Consider the following 25,327-nt stretch of genomic DNA (forward strand, 5'->3'; position numbering starts at 1 on the left):
GGTTGGGGCCAGGGAACTGGAAATTGTTGATGTGACGTAATGTGTCAGAGGAATCACGGATGTAGGTGGGAAGGGACAGGACAAGGGGAGAGAGAAGGGAGTCAAGATAACGAGAAATGAGTTCCGTGGGGCAGGAACAGGCTGACACAATCGGTCTGCCAGGACAGTCCTGTTTGTGGATTTTGGTTAGGAGGTAGAAGCGGGCCGTCTGAGGTTGGGCGACTATCAGGTTGGAGGCTGTGGAAGGAAGATCTCCAGAGAAGATGAGGTCAGTGACAGTCCTGGAAACAATGGCTTGATGTTCAATAGTGGGGTCATGGTCCAGGGAGAGGTAGGAGGAAATGTCTGCGAGTTGATGCTCAGCCTCCACGAGGTAGAGGTCAGTGCGCCAGACAACAACAGCACCACCCTTGTCAGCGGGTTTGATGACAATGTTAGGGTTGGACCTGAGAGAACGGAGTGCAGTAAGTTCTGAGAGAGACAGATTAGAATGGGTGAGAGGAGCAGAGAAATTGAGACGACTAATGTCACGCCGACAGTTCTCAATGAAAAGATCAAGAGAAGGTAAGAATCCAGAGGGAGGGGTCCAGGTGGAGGGAGAATATTGGAGGTGGGTAAAAGGATCCGTTGAACGGGGAGAGGACTCCTGCCCAAAGAAGTGAGCACGGAGACGAAGGCGGCAGAAGAAGAGTTCAGCATCGTGCCGAGCCCGAAATTCATCGAGATGAGGGCGTAAGGGTATGAAACTAAGTCCTTTGCTGAGCACTGAACGTTCAGCGTCGGAGAGGGGAAGGTCGGGGGTATAGTGAATACACGGCCAGGGCTGGGATTGGAAGATGGGGTGGGAATGGAGGGACAGGCAGGGGTGGAGGGTCCTAGATGGTTGTTGGTGTCAATGAGTTGTTGGAGCTTGCGTTCCTTAGCACTTGAGAGAAAGAGAAAAAGTTTCTTGTTAAGGCGTCGGATGAGACGAAGAATAAAATGAAACTGGGGGCACGCGCAGCTTTGAAAAAGGGTGCGGCGGTGCTGCTGGAGGGAGAGGTCGAGTGTGTTCATATGGCGGCGCACGGCACTGAGTGTGGATCTCAGAATGCTCCTATGTCCATTGTTATCCTCAAACTCATTGTCAACTTCCAGGGTATTTGCCCTGCAGCTCTGCCTCTGGCAATTATTTTATCATCATCTTTCTTTCTTCCGCATATCTTTTCCCATAATTGGGCTTGCCACAAGCTCTGCTGTTTGATCTTTATGCAGGAAATTTGCTTCTGTATGTGAACTTATGTGGCCATCCATAGCTCTTACACATCTTTCTGTCTGGTATGCATTTTTTTGTTACTGTTTCACTGCATCGACCCTGCTGCCTTTTTCTTAACTGAAGGCTATCAGTTTGGGAAGCCACTGTCACCATCTGTCTTTTTGTGGCTTCATGTTTCTGGCTATGTCAACAGCCTGCAATATTGAGAGTTTGTCTTTTCCAACCAGGTCTTATTGTATTTCAGAAACCCAAATGAGCTGGCCGATTAGTCTTTTATCTGTTTCCTTGATTTTGCATTTGTTGGCTACGTTTTTCAATTTCATTAAGAAATTGTCAACGTGCTCACCTGGTTCCTGCTTCAGGCTTTGAAATTCACATTAGTAGATCCGATGATTTGACTTTGACTGAAGACGTGCTGAATTTCCTTAAAAGTTGGCTGGGTTTTTACTGCCGTCCTCACTGATCTCATTTTCTTTCTATTTATCTCTTAAATTCAAAAATAACCTGGAACACTCAATAATTCACATATAGATATTAGCAAGTTATGGCTGCACGGTGCTATTGTTCAAATTTGGAGGTAGGTGCAAAATAAAATTCCTAATTTAAACATTTAAGCATCTTCAGTCGTAGAGATGTTTGATTAAAAAATGCAAATTAGTTAAAAATTTTTCTTGAGCTTTATAAACTTCATTGCTTTCATTATAAATGCCTACACCTTAAACAGATAGCAAGTAAAATGCAATTGTGGCGTGTAGGGGAAATGCTTTTATTTATCCACCTAAAGGAGAGGAAACACTAATTACTTAGTTCCTCGGATTGTCACACTATCCTTATTTCACTGTTTCTGGAGCAATCTGTTAGAAACCTTTCTCCAAATTCTTTCAGTGGAAATTTGCACCCAACTTCCTTGGCAAATTTCTAATTCACTTTGGGCACTGTCATAACAGATCTGCATAAAATATTTTGTTAATATATTTTGAGATGCAAACATCACATAAATAGATTACTGTTACATAGTAAACTAGATTTCAAATGGTAAACTAACATTAATCATTTCATATATACAGAGAAACTTCCCTACAATTTAATACGAAAAATAAAGTGCCAATTTGTCATGACCTCTAGATTTTATAAGACGATTATGCTTATGTCTCTTTTAACAAGGTAAAACAGAATGCCCTGGAATGGGGGATGGTATGAAGTTGTACTGCACTCTGCCTGGTGACAAGCTCATGACTAGGTTGCCATAGAGACAGGAGGCTTGTGTCAAGCTCTATTGAAAGTCAGGTGCAAGCTTTGACACCTGGACACAAAGGAGAAGGCAGCTGTTCTTGCTGCTTGCAGACTTACAGACTCTCAGAGACAGTCAGTCCAACAGCAGATGCTGCTGTACCAGACAGAAGAAAAGATCACCAAGTGAAGTGTTGGTGAGGACAGAATCCCTGTTCGAAGGGTGACACTTGTTCTGGAGAGTTGAAGACCAAAGAATCAACAGAGGGTGCCTTGCTGCTGAAATGCATTCAAGTATGCTCAGAAAATTGACTGAAGGGGGCGTTTAAAAGAACACTGGAAGATTTACCCTGGCAACTCAGGGAGAAGAGAGCCTGTTGAATCGCTGGGGGACATTTAGGACTTTAAATACAAGGCCAGGCACCTGTTGAGAATGTGCTGTAACGGATAAACATGGCATGGAGTTTTAGTTGTGTTATGTAGTTAACTGGGAATATTTTTTCTATAGTTTAATGTATTAGTTTTCTACTAAGTAGCTTTTAGTCAATGTTGATTTTAGTTTGTTACAGTAAAAACCTTAAAACATGAAATCTTGTCTTTGAGTAGGTCACTGGAAAATTCATACCTCTTTTTAAAAGTTATTGGTCTCCATGGTGATCATAACAAATTTCAACTTATTCCGGAGAATTCGCTCAAGAACAATTAGCCTCAAGTTGACCAAACAAGGTATAATCCATTGCACTTTCGGCCTGAAAGCTTAACTCAGGGTACACTTCAGCATCATCATATTTTGTCCCTTTTGCAGCATTATCCTCCTGTGCTTCTAAAACAGCCACTCATCCAACACACCATTATCAGGTGCATGAAAAACCAATTAGCAACCTCAAAAAAGGGTAATTTGTTCTCTTTCCTTCAAAAGAGTTTTAAAAAATTTAAATTTTTCCTATGCACTGCAAACAGAGCACCTATGTTGAAATGCAGAAGTGGTTTACATCAGATTGTGAAACTGGATTAATGTGCAACTAACTACTCCATAGTTCAGCAGTTATCTCTAAAACAATTTGTACCAAAAAAATAGAGTGAAGCACTTCTCTTTTGGTCATGTAGTACTTTGGAATGGCATTTAATATGACTTGTCATTTTATTAATTTGTGTTTATTTGTTTTTGTGATATGAATGGCTGTCTTTTTCTGTTCTGAGAGGCATAAATTTGGTAATTAGTATCTCCAGGTAATCACGTAGGAATTACTAAATAGCAAGTGTATGTAAGCCAACCAACATATTTGTCAACTAAAACTGGCTTGTGATTTGGTCCCTATGTTCTGATTAGCCTATATTTGATTTTATAACACAAGCTAGCTTAAAGATTGGATCATTTCTGCTTAACTGGACTTGGATTCCGGTTTAGAATGAATAAATCACTGGCTATTTTGAATTATTTGATTTCCTAAGAGGAACTAGTAAGCATTACTTGATTTGTTGAGATACATCAACTCTCACTGGGGTATGGTTTCCACACATACTGACTCTAAAAGGGTGGAAGGGCTCCGCAGACATTGCCGGCATGAGTCCCATCAGAAGCAGCAGCCAGGACAGGGAAACAAAATAGGTCGGTTTGTGGTGTTGGTTTAGGGTTGGGGTCATGGTCTGGTTCATACTCCAGGCCTGAGTCGGCGGGAGGGGGAAGGCCAACCAGGGTCCCAGCACAAATGGCCCAAGTCCCATGACCTCTACCACGTAGAAGGACAAGGGCAGCAGGCTCATGGGAACACCACCACCTCTAAGCTCCCCTTCAAGTCACACATCATCCCGACTTGCAACTATATCGCCGTTCCTTCACTGTCAGTGGGTCAAAGATCCTGGAACTACCTTCCTAACAGCACTGTGGGTATTCCTACAACACATGGGACTGCAGTGGTTCAAGAAGGCAGCACACCACCACCTTCTCAAGGATAATTAGGCATGAGGAATAAATGCTGGCTTAGCCACATCCCATGAACAAATAAAGAAAAAAGTTGGTGGCAGGCACGAAAGGGAAGGTCCAGCCAGGGTCCCGGTCCGGCGGTAGGCAACTGGTCTGAGTTGATGGTTCGGAGTAGGGGGTGGGAGCTCTCCCACATCTAGACAAGATGGTGAAATCCAGGTGGGGGAGATTTATTAGTGGGGGCTGAGTAGGGATGGGAAAGAAGGCATGGGTCAGTGTGTGGGGAGGGAGGCCTAATGATCACATCTGATAGCTGGTGATCGCTTTTGATGCCAGTGATTGCTCTTAATCACATTTGTTGTGAAAAGATGGCAATGAGTGCTGTAGATTGATGAAAAACTTGTTCCAATTTATACCTTTTGATCTCAAATAATGTCAAATGATTATTGATCATATTTCAGTGCATTTAAACACTAAATGATGTCAACATTTTCTGGTAGTTAAACTTCATCACAAAGAGAATGCTAGTCACCATTTATTTCAGAAAGAGACATTCTGGAACCTTCCATAAAGCATGGAAATTATAATTTGAAGTAAAGGGAAGAATTAAATATTTTTAGCTGTTCATTTGGATTGAATGGAAAAAGGCAGATTTTTAAAAAATTTAAAGCCACAGATACAGTGAATCATTAATGAGATATACCAGTGCCGATACTTTTGTTCAGTCACCTTCACTGGAGACTGCATCTAGTTTTGATTAGGAAGCTCTGCACCATAAAAAGCCAACCTACCACTTCTAAACAGGATAAGCAACCTCAGAATTAAAAGCAGCCTGCACCTCTCCCTGTCCTTTCCAAACACCATGAACATCCCATAAAATTGGTTGTTAACAAGTTCAATTCTTTGAGGCTTGATCAAAGGATTTCCTGACTAACTCCTATCTGGCCATTCTGGATTATGGTGACTTTAGGTATTTAATATAACAAAGATGCTATTAGAACAAAATTATTATGGCTTGAAATTGAAGTTGGCATTGCTATTATTAGCGTCTTGTACCAACCAGCACATAAAACACATGGAAACCAGTCAAGTGTTTCAGAGCCTACATATATGCATGAATCAAAATTGGTATTTGTAATTCTCAAAAAGACACAGGATAAGAAGATGGTCCGCATGATATGTGGTTATCAGAAGGAATTGCTACAATAGGACTGATGGTGTTTTTGATTCCATATTCAAAGTGTATGCTTCTGTGTGTGAACATGATATAATATTTGAAAAAACAACAAATCATTTTGAAAGTTATGCTGATGTGAAATAGAAAATGGACACATGTTTGGAATGAATGGGCAAAAAGAAAGACCTGCATTTATATAGTGCCTATCACGGCCTCAGAATGCCCCAAAGTGCTTTATATCCAATGAGTTGCTTTTGAAGTGTAGCCACTGTTGAAGGGAACATGGCAAGCCAGGTCCTGGACAGCAATGTGGGGGCTTTGTGATGATTTACACTTGAAATCAGATATCTTAGGTTCAATGCTTTTTTATCGAAACAAGGGGTTACTGTGTGAACATAGTGTGCGCAAAAACAGGTTGAAACGTTTTTACTCCAATTTCTTTTATATTAACGATTGCTAGTGTGCAGTTGTATTTTGGTACTTACGAGAAAGGTGCTACTAATTATATTGTACAGAATAGCCATTAACAAAGCACTATACAGAACATGCCTAAAACTCCTGTCACCAGGCTCCAATATCACAGCCTAAACCACAGTACTTTCATCCTTACAATGTGACAGTAAAAGAATGACAAATGAACTGGAATGCTTAAAAATTAGTTTCTATTTCTTACACAAAATGGCATATGAAAATACATACTCCTTAAATTGATGAAAAGATCCCTTGGTCCACTGAGCAGTCAATCAGAGTTACTGTACTGAGGTGAATGCCTACTTTTGATGTGCGAGTGTGAGGCTCCCCAATGTCTGCTTCGGCCAAGTCTCATAATGTGTGAAATAGAATAGAATAGGATGATACCTGGATCATCAGGTGTTGCAACAACCAAAATGTTTGAAATTGTACACCATGAGCATCCCTTTGAATGGTTATCTGGCACTTCAAATCAGTACTGTGGAGATTAGGCCCAGACTACTGGCTTATTTCTGCTACTGTGCAGTGGCTACTCGAGTAGTATTTTCCACTAATCAGATGCTGCCATCAGTCGAAAAAGACCTGTGTACCACACAATTGAGCATCGTCATGTATGAATTTTAGTGCTGGTGTGATGTCAGGTATGTGGGCCGTACATTCCAGTGATTGGCTGATCGAATCAAACAGCATGTTCCTTCAGTTGCTTGCAATAGGCAGAGTAGAGACAATTCTCAACCAACCAGCACTTGCAAAACCCAAAACCCAAAATAAAACCTATGTACTTAAATGTGACTCTGCAATTGGGCAGCACTTGCTTTACAATCCTGAGTGTGCTAATAGCTACAGTAACAACCAATTTAAGATAATGATTCAAGCTCGTAATGTGGCTCGTTTATGCTGGCTAGAAGCCATTGTGGAATGTTACTCTTGAATACAAATAAGCCAACCTTATTATTTTTAAAAGATAAATGTAAAAGGTGCTGGAAATTAACTAATAAGCCAACATCTGAAAATAAAAGTCACTAAAACAGATTATCTAGTCATTATCTCAATGCTGTTTGTGGGACCTGGTTGTGCAATTTAGCTTTAGCTGTAAATTTCCCAATTTGCAACAATGACTACACTTCAATAAAAGTACTTTTTGGCTTTAAAGCACTTCTGGACATCTTGGGGTCTTGAAGGTGCTACAGAAATACAAGTCTTGATTCTTTCTTTCAGGTGGACCTTTTGTCTTTATATCTTCTCCAATTTAGATTTCCCCTTTCTATTTCAAAATGGAAGACCATGGATGTGACTTGCTCCCATCTCTATGCTGGTGCCATCCTTCAAATTGGCCAATAGGCATAAGAAATCTGCCCAGATTATTTGAATACCAATTTACTATCACTTTCTGAGATTAAAAACTCTCTGTGGAATGGTGGGCATAAACTCTCATCCTGTCAATTTGTAGCACTTTATGCAACTGCAATTGTCCAAATTTGGTCAATTTTGGGTGATCAAAGATAATAAACCAGTTGGAGTACTCCAGGTTTTTAAGTTCAGCATTCATTCGCATTCTTTGCTAGAACCTTGAGTTTTTTTTCAGTGAGTTCATCTATATCAAATTGAGTGCATGCAGCAACATATTAAAGATAATGATTATAGTCCTGGAAGATTGTGTGCTCTTTTGACAATAATTAAAAAGATTATCAGCATTGTTGCTATTTGATCTGTGTATGAGCAAGCTTTTTAATTTTTCTCTGATGCATTTCTTTTCCTTTTTGATCTATACAGTATTTAGTACATAAATTTGTCTAAGTCAGACTGTGGTTGGTTCTATTATTTGAGCTATTTTATCCCTTTGCTTTATTGTATTTCTTTCCTTTCGTTCTTTTATAGATTGACTTACTTAGATAAATGACCTCATAAAGGCTGCCATTTCAGTGCATGTTTTCTGAAGAGCTGCTTCAATTGCACACACATCTTTACCTGCATCTTAGTTGGAATACAATTCTGAGAATCTGTAAACAGAATAAACGGGAACTAATTTATGCTTCCCAAAGCAGGAAGCGGGGGGTGATGGTCGAGGGGTGTTTTTGTGACTGGATGCCTGTGGCCAGTGGTGTTCCACAGATCGGTGTTGGGTCCCTTGCTGTTTGTGGTATATATAAATGATTTAGACTTGAATTTAGGAGGTTTGATCAGTAAGTTCGCAGATGGCACGAAAATTGGTGGGGTGATAAATAGGAGGATAGCCTTAGATTACAGGAGGATATAGATGGGCTGGTCAGATGGGCTGATCAGTGGCAAATGGAATTTAATCTGGATAAGTGTGAGGTGATGCACTTGGGCAGGACAAACAAGGCCTGGGAATACACGATGAATGGTAGGACCCTGGGAAGTACCGAGGATCAGAGGGACCTTGGTGTGCATGTCCACCATTCCTTTAAGGTAGCGGGACAGGTAGATAAGGTGGTTACGAAGGCAAATGCCTTTATTAGCCGAGGCATATAATATAAGAGCAGGGAGGTTATGCTGGAGCTGTATAAAATGCTGGTTAGGCCACAGCAAGAGTATTGCATGCAGTTCTGGAATCTGCATTATAGGAAGGATGTGATTGCACTAGAGAGAGTGCAGAGGAGATTTACCAAGATGTTGCCTAGGCTGGAGAGTTTTAGTTATGAGGAAAGATTGGATAGACTGGGGTTATTTTCCCTGGAACAGAGGAGATTGAGGGGGTACATGATTGAGGTGTATAAAATTATGAGGGGCATAGATAGGGTAGACAGGAAGGAACTTTTCCCCTTGGTGGAGGGATCAATAACCAGGGGGCATAGATTTAAGATAAGGGGCTGGACGTTTAGAGGGGATGTGAGAAAGAATTTTTTCACCCAGATGGTGATGGGAATCTGGAACTCACTGCCTGAAAGGGTGGTAGAGGCAGAAACCCTCATAACATTTAAGAAGTATTTGGATGTGCACTTGCGATGCCATGGCATACAAGGCTATGGTCCTAGTATTGGAAAATGGGATTAGAATAGTTAGGTACTTGTTTGACCGGCGCAGACTTGATGGGCCGAATGGCCTTTTTCTGTGCTGTAGACTTCTATGACTCTAATTTATACCCTGTTTCTTTGGACCAAAGTACATATTGCTATTGTATTACTCCATAAAGGATTATAAATAACTGAATGCAGCTTCTAGAGACTGAAGGGGAGAAGGCAATACAAGTCACTGAAGTACTGAAATGGAAATTAACTACTCAATTGGGCTCCTTGCACTTGGAAGGCATATTTTTCATCAATGCTTTAGTATTCTATTTGCCTACTTTTTTTATATTGGTATATCTTAAAAGCATAGCCTCAGGTCAAGCTGCATTACAAAAACAATACTTGAGATCTTATCTCCTTGCCATTAGCAGTTTTAGAGCTTGTTTCTTTTCCTTGATCTTACATTTGCTACCAATGCACAAATTCTTGATTTTCTATTCTTATTCCTTCCCATTATTTAAACATTTCTGAGAAACCAGATGTGCATTGAACAAATGTATCTATACATTTATAACACTAATTGCATTTAAACATTGAAGCTGTTCATTCTGCGAGCCCCAAAAAGTGACAGTAAGCTTGTTTGCCTCTGTACAGTAACATTTTGCTGTGAGATATGTTTGACATGAGCCCGTTTTGTAACTAAGTCATTTTAAGATAATATTGTTATCTTTTCAGTTTACAGAGCTTTTGGGTTGTTTATTCAGAGAGCCCTGTCAACACTTGCATCCTATATAATTAAAATATACTGTAAATGTCAATTAAATTTGAACCCTAAATCTCTTAGCATTTCTTTTAAACAACTAGTGATCATCTTTTGTAATGGAATAACTCTTCATTTTTATTCTCTTCCACGCATTCAGCACTTTTCTTTTTTTCTCCCTATTTCATCGCAATTCTTTCACATGAGGTCTAATCTTCAACCTCTTCTTTGAAGATGTCAATCATGGCAAATTTCAATTTGGTTGAATAAGTGAGCCTAGAAAAGTGAGTATCAGTATTTAATGAACTGTGGGGGCTGTCACAAATGAACCTGATACTGTCCGCCATTATACACTTTCTTTGTTTTCATTATTCATAATGCTTATTCTTGGTTAAATCTAATCTATTGTCCAAAAACAAATTCACTTTGTGAAATGTGAACTCTACTTGCTCAATGTAACGTAGCATTAATAGGAACATTGGGACCCCCACCTCCTGCTAGGGTTGCCAGCTATCATTAAATATATTCCTGGAGATTTCATCACATGACTTGCCCCCACGTTCCAGCCATTTGTTGGCCAACACGTCCACCCGTGTGACGCACTGTCTTCCTACTCCAATCGAAATGCAAAAAGACTCATTGCCCAATTGGACAATGCTTGACTGTCATCCAAACGGCTTTCTTTTCCCATTTTCAATATTTTTATATCTGGCAAAGAGAAATGTTCAAAGAAGATTTTCAAAAAAAAATCTTTTTTAATGTTCTGATGGTTTTTCTCCAGGATTGCACACAGCAGTGTCCCAGAGATTGACCTTCAATTCCTGGAGACTCCAGGCCAATCCTGGGGGGTTGACAATCCTGTCTTTTGCAAAATGTTTCTGGCTGGATTTAAGATATAAAAAAAACAAAATAATGAAATAAAATGCAATATACACCGTGCTTTTAGTCTTTCTGTTTCACTTATGCTGAGGGGCCTGTTTTCATTGCCTATGTGAAGTTATAACAGTTTATGTCTTTGGAATCATAGCAGTGCCAGTAGGTCAACTTTACTTTATATTTTTTAAACATAATAGGTGGTCACAGTTCTAGAAGTTTTTATTTGATCATAAGAAATAGGAGCAGGAGTAGCCCATTTGGCTCACGAGCCTGCTATTCAATCAGACCTTGGCTGATCTGATTGTGGCCTTTACTCCAGTTTCCTACATGTTCCTCATAACCCTTGACAGGCTTGTAGATCAAAAATCTGTCTAACTCAGTCTTGAATATATTCAATGACGCAGCCTCCACTGCTCTCTGTGGAAGAGAATTCCAGAGACTAAACGTAGAAACTAGGAGCAGCAGTAGGCCATTCGGCCCTTCAAGCCTGCTCTGCCTTTCAATATGATCATGGCTGATCCTCTATCTCAACGCCATATTCCCACTTTCTCTTCATACCCCTTGATGCCCCTAATATTCAAAAATGTATCAATTTCTTTCTTGAATATACTCAGCGACCCGGCCTCCACAGCCTTCTGTGGTAGAGAATTCCACAGGTTGACCACCCTCTGAGTGAAGAAATGTTTCCTCATCCCAGTACTAAATGGCCTTCTCCATATCCTGAGACTGTGGCCCCTGGTTCTAGACTCCCCAACCAGGGGGAGCATCCGGTCTGTCTAGCCCTGTTATAATTTATATGTTTCAATCAGATCCCCTCTCATTCTTCTAAACTCTAGTGAATACAGGCCCACTTGAAACAATCTCTCCTCATATGACAGTCCTGCCATCCCCAGTATCAGCCTAGTGAACCTTCGCTGCACTCCCTCTATGGCAAGTATATCCTTTCTTAGGTAGGGAGACCAAAACTGCACCCAATACTCCAGGTGTGGCCTTGCCAAGGCCCTGTATAACTGCAGTAAGACATCCTTGAACTCAAATCTTCTTGCAATGAAGGCTAACAATGCTCTAAGGGAAGAAATTCCTCCTCCTCTACCCTCTTAAATGGGAGACCCCTTATTTTGAAACTGTGCCCCCAGTTCTAGATTCTCCCATCTTCTCAGCATTTACCCTGTCAACCCCCCTCAGAATTTTCTCTTCCCCTCAAAATCTTATTTGGTTCAATGAGATCACATCACATTCTTCAAAACTCCAATGTGTAGGCCCAACCTGCTCAACCTTTCCTCATAAGATAACCCCTTCACACCAGGAATCAACCTTGTGAACCTTCTTTGAACTGCTTCCAATAGTTGAAGTCCCACTCAGACTTGAGCACAAAATCTAGGCTGACAATTCAGTGCATTACTGAGGGAACATTACACTGTCTGAGGTGCTACCTTTCAGAAGAAACATTAAAACTATTCCATGTGGTGTGTAAAAATAACTTCTGCCCAAAGCCTCTGGGTGGAATTCTCCTATGACCCCCATGGCGGGTTTAATGATGGGCGATGGGGGGAAGAATGCAGCAGGAAGCCCAAAAATTGGTTTCATGCAGGTGTAAAATGACAGTGGGATTTTCTTCTACCGCCTGCGATGGCAGGTTGAAATTCCTGCCAGAGGCTGGCATGAAACCGATTTGCATCCTGCTAATGGAATGCAGATGAAGGCCCGACTGGAATCGCCACCCCCCACCCCCGTCAACACGCACAGACACGCAAATCACCTGCTCCCCCAGCAAGAAATCACACCGGCCCAGAACACATCTGGACCAATGTGGCGTGTACATTCATAAACTTGTGGTTGTACAGTGCTTGAGTCATTGGCATGTTAAAGTAATAGACCTACACTGTAGCCCCTCTGTTCTGATGCGAACAACCTGTTACTCCGGGCTGTTGCTGCCATCAGGATTTTGCTGCTGTGAGGACACATTTATCAAAATCCATCTGGTTTAAATATTGCAATGAAGAAGGCCTGGGGCTGCCTCTGGAGTTCAAGATGGAAGCCTCCAGCGTCCATGGACCCTGGAAGATGTAGCAATGGCTGCGGGGAGCATCTGTCAGGTGGATCTTCCAGCTTCAGTGTCATTGAGGAGGTCCATCTTGCAGCTTCATAATGTTCCTGGAGGTCCACCCTCTTTCTGCCGGAGGTCCACCCTCTTTCTGCCGGAGGTCCATCTTCTTTCTTCAACAGTGGGTCAGTGATTTCTGGACACCTTTTAAAAATGGCACCTGGATTTGATGGCAGGGAACATGCCATCCAACCCTCCCTGCCGCACAAAACGTTGGGAAACCCTCGACTGCATGATTACTGAGGCCGTGGCCGAGCACCACTTCTTGGTGACCTATGCAACGGGAAACACTCACGCCTTCACCACAGGACTTAGACCCAGATGGGAGAATTCCACCTTATGTTTTACCCAAGATGACCTCAGAGGTTACATGACAATGGCAAGCCACAGTACACAAAAGGTGGCAGTGCACAAAGGCATTTCTCCAAACATGCCCCTTTTCATATAAAGAGAAAAACATATTGGAAGCACTAACATTTGTAGTTGCACATTACATGGTCTAGAAAAGGAAGTCATCATGCATGAATAAAAATCTGTTCATTCTAGCCTGTCTCACTTTTGTCTGTCTTTACACACAAATCTCGCACACAATCTTTAAAGCATTCAGGTCTTCTAATTGTATACGTGGGGTTTGCTGTTGGTTGTTCATCTCATGTCTGCTGGTTCCTGGGGTGATGTTTCCCCCTCCGGGGAAAATTGTTGCCATGGCGAGTGTTGCTGCTAATCCATTGCATTCGTTGGGGAGCTTTTGACCTCTAGGACTCTAGTTCTTTGTTCAGTTGGTGAAATCAACTCTTCCTCATCAGCCATCTGCTGTGAAGGAGCAGAGCAGCTTCTCCAGCTGGACCGAGGTGACAACTTCTCTACACAGGTTCCAAGTTGCCAAGTGGACTGACTTCTGTTGAGTATGTTAAATGTTTGCACTCTGACCGGCTTTCCAACTCTCAACTCCGGCAATGATTTGCCAGGTTTATCAAATTGAAATTTGGCTTTCTGTCGTTTCACTTTGATTTTGTCACTCATGCCTATTACTACTATTGGCTTCAGGTAGTTTTTTAGCTATTAGAAGAGTAGTTGGAGTGTGGAGTGACATTAGTCACTGAACTGGACTACTTCATGCCTTCAGTAGATATGTTTCTCCACTCTAAGATTGCCCTGTACACATCTGCGCTGGATGTACTCGATTTTTTGATCTCTTTGGCAATTTTCACCGTTGCCTCAGCCTTTCCATTTGACTAGAGAAAATGTGTAGTGTTGAATTTTTCAATCATTCTTGAAGTGCCTGAATTATTCACTTGTAAACTGAGGACTATTGTCACTCATCACAATGCTAGGAAAGCCATGGTGACTGAAGTGTGCTTTCAGGCATTCTACTATCTCACTGGCAGTCATTGACGTCAGCTTGTATAGCTCCCAGTACTCTGAATAATAGTTAGCAGTGACGGGATAGACAGTTCCAAAGAGAGTGAAGAGGCCTACTCCAAGCTTCATCCATGATCTGTCTGGGATGTTCTTAGTCATGAATATGCCCTAATAAATAAATACGAATGGCAGTAAATGCTTAGCTGGTGGTCAGCTACCCATAATTTAATTCTGTGACTTGAGTAGATGGGGACTTGGGTGCAGTAGATCAGACCTGTGCCTGGAACAGGCCTGTGCTAGTTGCCGCAGTTACAGATCGTAATTATGGTGGCTGAAAGCTGGTTAAGCAACTTGAGCCAATGCTACATACAACGAATACTGTGTGGCAACTGATGCTTAGAATTTGCTTGAGTGGCTGATAGCAGATGGATCTCCGATCCCTATGAATCTCACTATATATAGTGCAGATCAACGTGCTTGGTGACAGCTATTCAAAGCGGAGACATTCAAAACTATTCTTGCAACTGATGAGCTTGGTGTAGCAAACCTCGCTGCTTGTATTTCTGACTGATTCTTGTTCAACTCCTTCATTAGTGAGTTTTTTGGTTATGTTCAAAATAGCTCATTCAGGAAAACCTTGCTGCTGATTTGCTTGTATTCCAACATTATCTTTCATAGTGATAAAAAATAGGAAATATTACAAATACTTGGCCGGTCGGACATCCTTTGTTGAGAGAAAAATTGTGTTAATGTTTCAGATCAATGATCTTTCAGCAATGTCTTGCTTTTGTAGCTTTTTCGTTATTCCTTTTGCGTATCTTAAGGCCTTCAATTTTCTTTTATTTATAAATAGCCTTTGAGCACCAAGGAAAATTGGTTTGATACTCCATAGCCATATGCATTATTATAGAAACACAATATAGTGTTGTGGTGTGTTCCTAATTGTGCTGTATTGAACTAGAACTATTAACAAAACAACTAAAGTCCACAGTTTACATTGGCCTGTACTGATTTTCAGACTCCTGGCTAACTTTAAAGAAGCACTTTTTAAAAATAGTGTTGATGGTTTTGATGTTAAGTTACCAATGCTGGTACACCTTTCATTTTTCTTAAGAAACATTGTTGTGTTTCCTTAAGCTCTAGTACTGTTGCTATCGATCATTCTTTCATAAGTTTACTGTAAGGTTTGCTTAATCAGCTACAATGCAACATTAACACAAACACAGTTTGAGGAGGACATACCCCTCTACAACCCTTGCCACATACTTGTAGGATTCACACTTTCTAAGAATAGATTCTCCAGCGAAAAAAATTATAAGGAAGTTAACCACCCAAATTTAATTGCTTCATAGTTATTGTTTTTGATTGTCATCGCTGAATAATTGTAATTATTAAAAAAAACTTGCAAGTTTGGCATAAGAGTAGTAATCTTATGAAGCTCTGTTCTTGGCATAAAATTTTGCTCATGGAAAGCTTGTATCAGGACTATAGTGCTATAACCCTATCTTCAATCTACACTTTTGTCCAGAGAGACAGTCTTGAGATTAGCCTCACAAAATTACACCATCAGCTTTAAAAAGAACATCTTGCTGGATTTTCGTAATTAATGTTCAAATCATTGGTCAAAGTTGGGTTGTCGTAAAGTTATCCTTTCTTCCCCTCTACAGAGAATTCTGAAAAGGGTGGCATATTTGTAGTTCGTACGTTGTTGTCATTGCAGAGAAATTCTGAGATAGTTTCAGTCCAAATTTTAGAGTAGAGATAAAAAATAAACTAGTTAAACAGCTTTTTAAAAAACCCTACGATTTCAGTTGGTGTCGAAGACTGAAGATCTGCTTCTTAATGTCGCTATATAGTTGTGTATTAAATCTTCCTTCCAGCCTTGTAGGGAATTGATTGGTCTCTGCTTGTTGCCTGCTCCTAATGGTTGAGAAATGGGAATTATGATCACAAGTCCACATCCAAATGCCCTGTCTCATCAACATGTACCCAGCAAATGTTCTTGAAGTACCCTGGTTCAAACTCTTCCTAATTGCTACCCAACATTAGAAAATGTATGACATTCTGTATCATATGCAGACTGGTTCACAATTTTTAAAAATAATGTAATGGAGGTTCTTCACATTAAAGTACTTCCTCCAGCCTGTGTTGTCTTCACACACTCAAGATTATCTTTAAAGAGTATTTATTAATAGCCTTGATAGACTTGTTCAATATGTCCAACCAGTGCAGAGCAATTATTAAAGCCAATAGCATATTGAACTACATAGCCAAAAGATTTGGTCAGAGGTTGAAGAATGTTTTTGATCAAACAATGCAGGCCTGCGATCAGACTGAACATTAAATATTGCATCTTGTTCTGGTTGCCAAGATGCAAGGCGATGTAGAAGCACTGGGGCAATTCAGCAAAAAGCCATGAGATTAATCTCTAGTCAGAGGTCGAAACATGAGGAATTTGGGCTTTTTAGTCTAGAAAGGGTAAAAGGTGATCTTATAGAGGGCCTAAAGGAATGAAACTGATAAAACTAGAAATCACTTGAAATTAAATTAGTGGAACAAAAGGTCAAACTATTTAATAAGTAAATTTAAGACTGGTAACATGAAAAAGAGTGCTAAATGTGTGGACTACAATTAGATTCATAGAGCCATTATAGCACAGGAGAAGTCTATTCAGCCCATCAAGACAATACCAGTCTTTGTCGAGCAATCCAGTCTGTCCCAGCAATGCAGTCACTTCCAGTAGGGTACTGGAGACAAGCATCCTGTACATATTTAAGAAATAATTGGTAGCTGCGTTTGAGGGGAGAGGAAGAATTTTAGAATCTTTAATGGATGGTTGAACTAAGAAGGGCTGAATGGTGGTCCTCGACGTAATTGCTTTGTGATCATCTGAATATATGGCATTATTCTAATATAGGACCATTGTGGTTCTTGTATGAATTATTTCAGATTTTCTCTTAGCTTGTTGGGTTCAAGCAAAGCTTAATTATGAAGCTAAGATTTTCCTTCCTTTAGCCTCTTTGTGTTAAATTGTATTAACAAGCTCTCCTAATTTTTGAAAAAAATCTTGTTTTAACTAAAATAACAAAGAAGTATTCTGACAAAGGCCATGAGACTGTAAACATTAACTTTTGATCCCTGATAGATGCTGCCTGACCTGCTAAATGTTCCCCAAATGTCCTTGTAAAATAAGTTTTTTTTTTATACCATAAACACCATATCACATAATCACTTTGCAACTAATTGATTACTTTTGAAGTGTAGTCGTTTAATAGCCAATATGTAGATGTGTTATCAAGTAGATTTCAACTTTCAGTTGTATGAACCCTAAGCTCTGAAGTTCCCTCCTCTCAACCTCTCTTCTCCTTCTTTAAATCGCTCCTAAAAACCTATTTCTTTAACCAAGTTTTTGGTCATCAGTTCTAATATTACCTTATGTATCAAGGTGTCATTTTGTTTGGTAATACTGTGAAGCGCCATGGGACATTTTACATGAAGGTCCCAAATAAATCAAAAGTTGTTGTACATGAAAGAAGTGTTGCTACCAGTAGGAAAAGATGACCAAAGATTGAGTTTGTTGGGTCACAACACTACATCGGCTCGTGTCCAATTAGAGAATGTGATTGACAGATGCCTGAGATCAGGTCACCAGTCTTTCTTACTTCACCTCATCATCTTCTCATTCCCAATTTTCAACATTAACAATTGGTGCTGGGAGAATCGAAATGCAGGGAGGAAGCCACCAGAAAAATGGCATTGCATTGCACTGATGTCCTGTTCAATCATAATTTACAAGATTTATTTAGGATAATTTTAAAGTGTCTTTCCACTGAAAGAATTAATTTTGAGTTCCCTTTGTACTAATGAAGGGGAGTGATCTTTAGGGGAAAATAAGAGCATCAAGTTAATACCTATTTATCCATCCTGAAAGTTGCACACCATGGGAGATCCAAAAGTCACTACATGTGTGTCATTGTCAGCATAAAGGCTCCCATCAAATGAGTAGGATCCTTATCTCCTATGCAACAGATAACATGTTTCAAGGGCTTCATTTAAGATGAACAAGCTTCTCTTCAATTTTTACTCTGTCTTGTTCTTGCAAAGGTCAGAGTTGTCATTATTCACCCCTCAAGAGGATGTCATAGTTATCTCATTCACTATAGCCTCACTCCCCTACTTGGCCCTGATGACGATTGTGGTATTTTTTAATTGACTGCCCTGCATGTTTCAGTCTCTGACTGGCCAACCTCCTTTCCTTGGCCCAGACTAACGCCTGAACATTTTCCCCACCCTTATACCATCAGAAGCACTCCTTTCTCTGGGTTCCTGTTACTAATCTGAATATGGAAGAAAGGGAAACACTCAAGGAAAAATCAGTTGCAACGGGTCCCGTTTCCAATGGAAATTGGAACTGGTCCCAGTTGGTCAGATGCTAGTGGTAGTCCCAGTTAAGTTTGAACTGGTCCTAGTCGGTCATTTGAAATATCTCCAACTAGCCAGTTGAATTGTTTCCAGTTAAACTGTTGAGTTGGCTCCAGTTGTGACTTGTTAGCCTGGTTCAATTTACTGGCCCAACTGGTTTTATTCGAGACCAACCTATGCAGGGTAACTGCTATGTTTAAGAAACAAAGGGATGCTTCAGGGGAGGATGGGATACTTCAGTAAGTGAGGGGGTATTGGTGATGACAGGGGTAGCAGGGAAGAGTCTTCAGGAAGCAAAACTTACAATTTACGTTAAAAGCAAAAAACTGCGGATGCTGGAAATCCAAAACAAAAATAAAAATACCTGGAAAAACTCAGCAGGTCTGACAGCATCTGCGGAGAGGAACACAGTTAACGTTTCAAGTCCGTATGACTCTTCAATAGAACGTTGTTGAATCATCTCTGCTGACCGACTCACTCACTCACTTGAATTACTCAAACTCACCTTGGAGACTCCCAGGATCAGTTCTCTACAGGCTGTCCTACAAAATATGGGACAAAATGCATCTCTTATGGGGCAGTCAAAGTACAATCCCTTAAATATACAGGTCACCCTGCAGCTAAATATTCAAAACTTGCGAAAGAGAAAATCTAGAAAACTAATTCACCCATTCCGTTCACATAAATACCACTAATAAATGAAAAAAATACCAGTGTGTCAGTGTGTGCTTTGGGCCAGTGGAATAAAGCTTGACTGGACTGCACTATAAGTTTCAAATTTTATTGTGATGCATAAAAACACAAAGTGCATGAAGCAAAACTTAAACAGTGCATGAACCGAAAAATAAATAGTTAAAATGCAGAAATGTTAAATTGCAGCAGTTAATCAAAATACTGAACTTAAGCATTATTTCCATTTACACATTGAATGATTTACTGGATTTTTGTCTCTTATTGAGGTCCTGAAATTTCTCAGCTATTATTCAAGTTTTCAAACTCTTTCTTAAAAGCCTCCTCCCCTGGGTCTAGAGGTGCTAGATGAAACATGCTGTAAAGTAAGAGAAAAAAATTAAGCTTGAAATTAGTCGGGGACTCCCAAAACAGGTGACAAATGGCCTCCAAGCCAACCTCCTGTTGCAAGAAATTGCATCCTGTATGCTGCCTGCTAAAAAACAGCCCGCCAGTTCATCGGACCCACAGATGCCAAGAGCCAAAGACTTGACGAATAATGAATTTGTTTTTTTGCTGTGTGCTTTATTCCACATTCCCTCTGGTATTTCAATACAACCTGGCAGGTTTACCTGTAAGTAAAATCAGGGACATAGTATCCTAAAATTGGAAGATAATACAGACTCAGATTAACTACAGACTCTGAGGTTATTCAACAGTTCCATCTCGATGAATGACAAATCATTGGTGATGGAGGCAAGTTTAACATTGCACCTACCGTCATGAGGATCCATCACTTTTTGCTGAAACTAACATTATCAAATGTTTTGAAAATTAATTCTAAGAATCATTACCTTGTTATCAATTACACCGTTTAACTGCTCATTGGCCTCTTTTGTGCTCCATATAGGGGACTTGCTGACTCTGCCTGGGTGGTGCTGGGGGTTTAGGCATCTCCAACACTCTTTACTCATCACCTCACCTAGCAAAATGATGAAAAATAATTGCATCATTTCATATACCAGGGTTGGGACGCCATTGTACAAACCCAATTCACTCTATCATCTGTTTCCGATTGCATAGAGCTGCATAAGTCACAGAAAAAGATGCACTACGTAACATGAAAATAATGGTTGTATCTTACCTGATTTTCAAAGTTCCACAATTTCCTTCTGTAGCTCGTGATTAATATCCTCCAGCTGCTGCTTTTTGGACCAGGGGGCTGTATTGTATCAAATCTTTGTTGCAGCCATTTTCTCAGGCCTTTGTTGCAGGCAGACTTCTCCTTAATTCGACCATAGAGACGATATTTTTAAAACCATCTAGCTTTGATGTGAGATCTCATAAACCATTCATAACAGAAATCAATAAAAAAATATTTACCTTGGCTGCATCTTTGAGTGCTGTTTACATCCTTGCCAGTGCAGTGGGTATCATTACCACTGCTGCTGTCTCTGACAGTGCTGTCCACAATTTTGGGCACCCTGAACCTTGGGTGGCTCTGTACCTTCTGTCTGATCTCTTCACGGGTGTCTATGGATCAAGCACAACTTAACAACGTTAAATGGCACATTTTAGATTTACCTGTGTAGTCATTTGGGGCATTATATCAGGCAGATAGTTTCCAAGTGCTATAAGATTCTCGAATCTTCTCACTTCTTTTGATGAAAAGAAAGTTTCCTCATATATTTGAAATCTACCTGTGAGCATGAGGATGAGCCTAGAACTTGAAATCCACTTTCTACTCTACCCCCTTGTAGCCCACCCTGTTTGATGGGATCCATCCTACCATACAGGCTGGGACTTATGTTGAGTTGCTGATGTGATGCTGTACAATTTGATGGATGTACCTGTTGACCGAGGAATTAAGGTAAATTCAGGCGTTGAAGAATTAAGCAATAAAGGGAGTCTACCTGTGAAAAAAGAGCAAAGATGCGAGTGTTTAAACAAGCGATATTAAAACAGCTCTATAGCCTCAGACCTGTTTCCAGTAAAGCTGTCAAATAAAATTCTGAAGGCCCTGAAGAGTCATACGGACTTGAAACATTAATTCTGTTTCTCTCTCCACAGATGCTGCCAGACCTGCTGAGTTTTTACAGCATTTTCTGTTTTTATTTCAGATTTCCAACATTCACTGTATTTTGCTTTTATATTAAATAAAATTCTTTTGTTGCCCCAGCCTCACAGAGAAAATTTTTAAAAATGATTTTTCCCTCCACCTAGAATGCAACACATTCTGCAGCTGCTAGGCTTGTTTGGGGGTGGGGAATACATTGCTGATTGACAAACGCTGTGGCCAATCAGCAAGCAATTTTTGCTAAAGCCGGCCAATTGATAGTGGGCAGGACCTCCTTCAATTGCATGTTCTCTCCCTCTCTGCGGGTCACATTGCCACCTTTACTGCCTCCCGGTTGCTTTGGAGTTGCCCCCATTCTCTCACTCCTACTTGTCGGTAATGGCCACCTCCCTCCTGCTGCCCAGTAATGGCCATGTCCCACTGGCTCCCTGGTAATGGCTGTTTCCAACTCGCCAGTGATGGCCACTCCCATCGTCCATGATACTCACCTTGCCCTCCCTGGTACTCGACGCCTCCCCCTCGTTGCTCCCCGACATCATCCCGATCACTGAATCCTTTGTTGGGCTGCTCGCCGTCCTTCTGACCACACCTGTCATGAGCCGCTTATTCTCCCCATGGCCTTGGGAGGTGCAGTTGGAAGGAAGGCAAATGACCCAACAAGGGGTTTAGCAATCGGGAGGAGTTCAGGAGCAGCGGGAGAGAGGTGTCGAGTGCCAGGGAGGGCGAGGTGAGTACCACGGAGGGTGGGAGTGGCTATAACCTGCGAGAGGGAACAGCGAGGATGGCCCACAGAAGGAAAGGTATGTGGGCAGCAAGGGAGTATCTTCCCCTCATGTATTTATATGTTTATTTCTTATGTTCATCCCTTAACTTTGTACGTTCATTTCTTATGTTCATCTCTTGTACTTGTATGTTCATTTCTTGAATTTGTATATTCGTTCCTGAGTTTTGTTCCACTTGTATCTGCCACTTTTTCAGCTCATGCTCTTAATTGGTGTCCATATAGGTTGTTCTTATCATCATCCATTCCTAACACAAGTTCTCAGTGAATGTGACTACTGAGTTATGATTGACACTATATTATGGCAACTAAGGTATTTATAATGGCACTGGTTAATCCTATAATGGCTTTTTTTTCATGCTTCTCGATGAGAAAAATTCTTTTGTTGTTTTTTCCTATCCTGAGAAGTTTTTGATATAATACCGCTTATGTTTTGCTATTATGTGACCCTTCGTGCGTGACAGTACTCAAAAAATCAAAAATCTTGAAATGGTTAAATGCACAACATTACTAAACTTGGATCTGTGTAACACATTCATATATGTGAGATGAGAGAGAAATATCATTGTGCTCTCTGTAACACATTGCAAACCTGGTATGAAAATGTGTACTGATATGCCAATTCCTTTTTGTCTTGCACATTTACTCAAGGTAGTCTTTTGGCTTGGGTCAATCCAGTTGGCTTTAACTGGTACACTTTCAAGTTCAAACTCTTTCGAGTTATCAACAGTCACAGATTGCAACTCTTTTCGAGTACAATCACAGTTCTTGGTTTCCGGGAGTGGGACATGAACCCACAACCCTCTGATTCAAAGGCGAGGGTGCTATGAACTGAGCCACAGCTGACACCTCCACTTTCAAGTTCAAAAAAAAAAAATTCTTTCGAGTTATCAACAGATCGCACGTAACTCTTTTCGAGTACATTCACAGTTCTTGGTTTCCAGGAGTGGGACATGAACCCACAACCCTCTGATTCAAAGGCGAGGGTGCTATGAACTGAGCCACAGCTGACACCTCCACTTTCAAGTTCAAACAGTCATTGAAGCAGCTACATGTCAACCGGCTCCAATTAATTCCAACTGGTTCCAGTTTCCCTGTCAACTTCAGCAAGATTCAAATGGCCATAGTTGAAATTAACTGGGCAGGTGTTGTACCTGCCAATTATTCCAGCTGTATACAATTGAACCAGCCAACAAGTCAATTGATTCCAGTAAGATCCAAATGGTCCCATGAAAACCAACTGGACAATTGGGGGTACCAACTGGTTTCTGTTATAATGCTGTTTGGTGTCTCGCTAAGAGGTCTGAAGGCTTGGATGGTTAAACATTATTTATTTATTAGTTTATTAGTAACCCATAACTATATACATCTCCAAGGCACAGCCTTGCATGGCTTCTGGCTCCTTCCAGACTCTGTGACACACACAATCTACCATAATGTGACACACTACATCATACCGTGGGCAGTACTTTCCTCCAGCCTCACTTATACCACAGTTTCCAGTTATAATCTCCAGTTGTTCGAGTTGCATTCAGTTAAAACCAGTTGTGACCTGTTATTTTCTGTAGAAATCGGTTATGATGGGTTGATAGTCCCAACTGGTTTAACTGATTTTTGCCCCTGAGGGAATCTAGAAGAAGAATAAATTGAAGACAAATAGAAAGAAAGGGAAGAAGAAAAATGTTGTGAAGTGGCGTAACATCAATGGAAAGCAAGCAACAAAAGGAAAATTACATGATTTGATGAATGCAATGATGTAAACTGAAAAGCTAAACACAACAATGAAGGATAGAAAAAAAAATATTCAGACAGTTTTGGTTTCTATCTCTGAAGACAGGGAAAATGATTTGGGGTAAGTAATATTTCCCCTTTCTGTCCCAGGGACACATATGCAATTAAATTATTTCTATCCATTGAGAATATTAAATATTCAGTTTGTTGATTTGTTTTGTACATAGTAGTCATATATAAAACATTCAAATTCTTTACATGAGACTCTATTGTTGTCAAAGAATGCCTGTTTTAATTCCAAGAGCACATGCTTATGCTTTGATGTGCCTGTTTTTTTGTATAACTGCCTTCTAGGATGAACTTGATTAACAGGCCATACAGGTGGAAAACATCCTTTCTTGGGCATGTGATTAACACAGTTTGGACAGTTTCAGTCTACTTTTCCCCAGATGTTAATTAGTCGACAAATAAAATTAGTCCCAAAATAGCATTCCAGAAACCGCAGGTAGGTTTCATTTTATTTTTTTCATTTCCCCAGGATAATTGACAAAGTCAGATCTTATGGCATTTGATGAGATTTGGAATTATTTGGACCTTTGTTGGTGTAATTCAAGAAGTCTGTGATCTTTTTCCCTGTTCTACATTATGAATATTCAAGTATTAAAGCAGTTATGTGTGCTAAGTATTCCACAAGGCAGATCATCCTGGGGAGGTTGCATTACAATCCTGCTGGTGCTGTCCTGTTAATAATTACAATGCTTTTAAGTCTTAGAGGGAACAAGAAGATTGTGCTCATAATGTCAAAGCATTTCATGCTGTTTCTAGGACCTAAAGATTTATGTCTTTTGTGAGGAGAGTGCATGAGAATTTGGAGAGATTAGAATAGAAAGACACTTATGTCTTGTGGTTCCCAGAAGTCTGGAATAATCACACTTTTAGACACCAGTATTGGAGCTGGCTTTGAATGTATTTCTCAGACCTCACTACATGCTGCAGAGTGATGCATTGTTTGTGGTGCAGTGGTGAGTGATGTGGCACCCTGGTACTTATGCATACATGCGCATAACAAACAATATGGTTCCTAATTCTTTTCGAATAATATAACAGAGATGCATTCAGGCTCTAAAGGGATAATTTGGGTACTTTTCATGTTATGTACTTTATGCACAAATGAACCAATATACCTTAACATTAAACCTTTCAGTATGTTCAGAGGTACACAGTATTTGTTCATGGGGGCAGAGTATGGAACTTGTTTGGCAGCATAAACTGATTCAAAAAACATCTTAACTCATTGTAATCTGCAATTCATTTTTATTACAACCATTGTGTCTGAGAAGGATACCATGATGACATTTTGAGTTCAATACAGCTTTATAGGTCACAGAAATCAGCCATTTAAGGGACAAATGGCTGGTTTTATTCAACTCAATGGCCCCCTCAAATGTATTGTAGTTTTCTTTAAATCACTTTTTAATCCTGCAGGAATTTGGGTTGTTTATAAATTAAGATGATTTAC

General features: G+C 40.4%; 1 protein-coding gene and 1 pseudogene across 5 annotated transcripts in view; both read left to right on the top strand.

Moving 5' to 3' along the window:
- The window catches only part of cdkal1 (CDK5 regulatory subunit associated protein 1-like 1), a 947,238-nt gene that overhangs the window by 439,531 nt on the left and 482,380 nt on the right, over positions 1-25,327 (top strand). The gene's annotated exons all lie outside the window — the stretch shown is intronic.
- LOC144679226 (small nucleolar RNA SNORA53) lies at positions 12,419-12,626 on the top strand (annotated as a pseudogene).

This window comes from Cetorhinus maximus, chromosome 3 (assembly GCF_964194155.1).
Source record: "Cetorhinus maximus chromosome 3, sCetMax3.hap1.1, whole genome shotgun sequence".
Taxonomy (NCBI): Eukaryota; Metazoa; Chordata; class Chondrichthyes; order Lamniformes; family Cetorhinidae; genus Cetorhinus; species Cetorhinus maximus.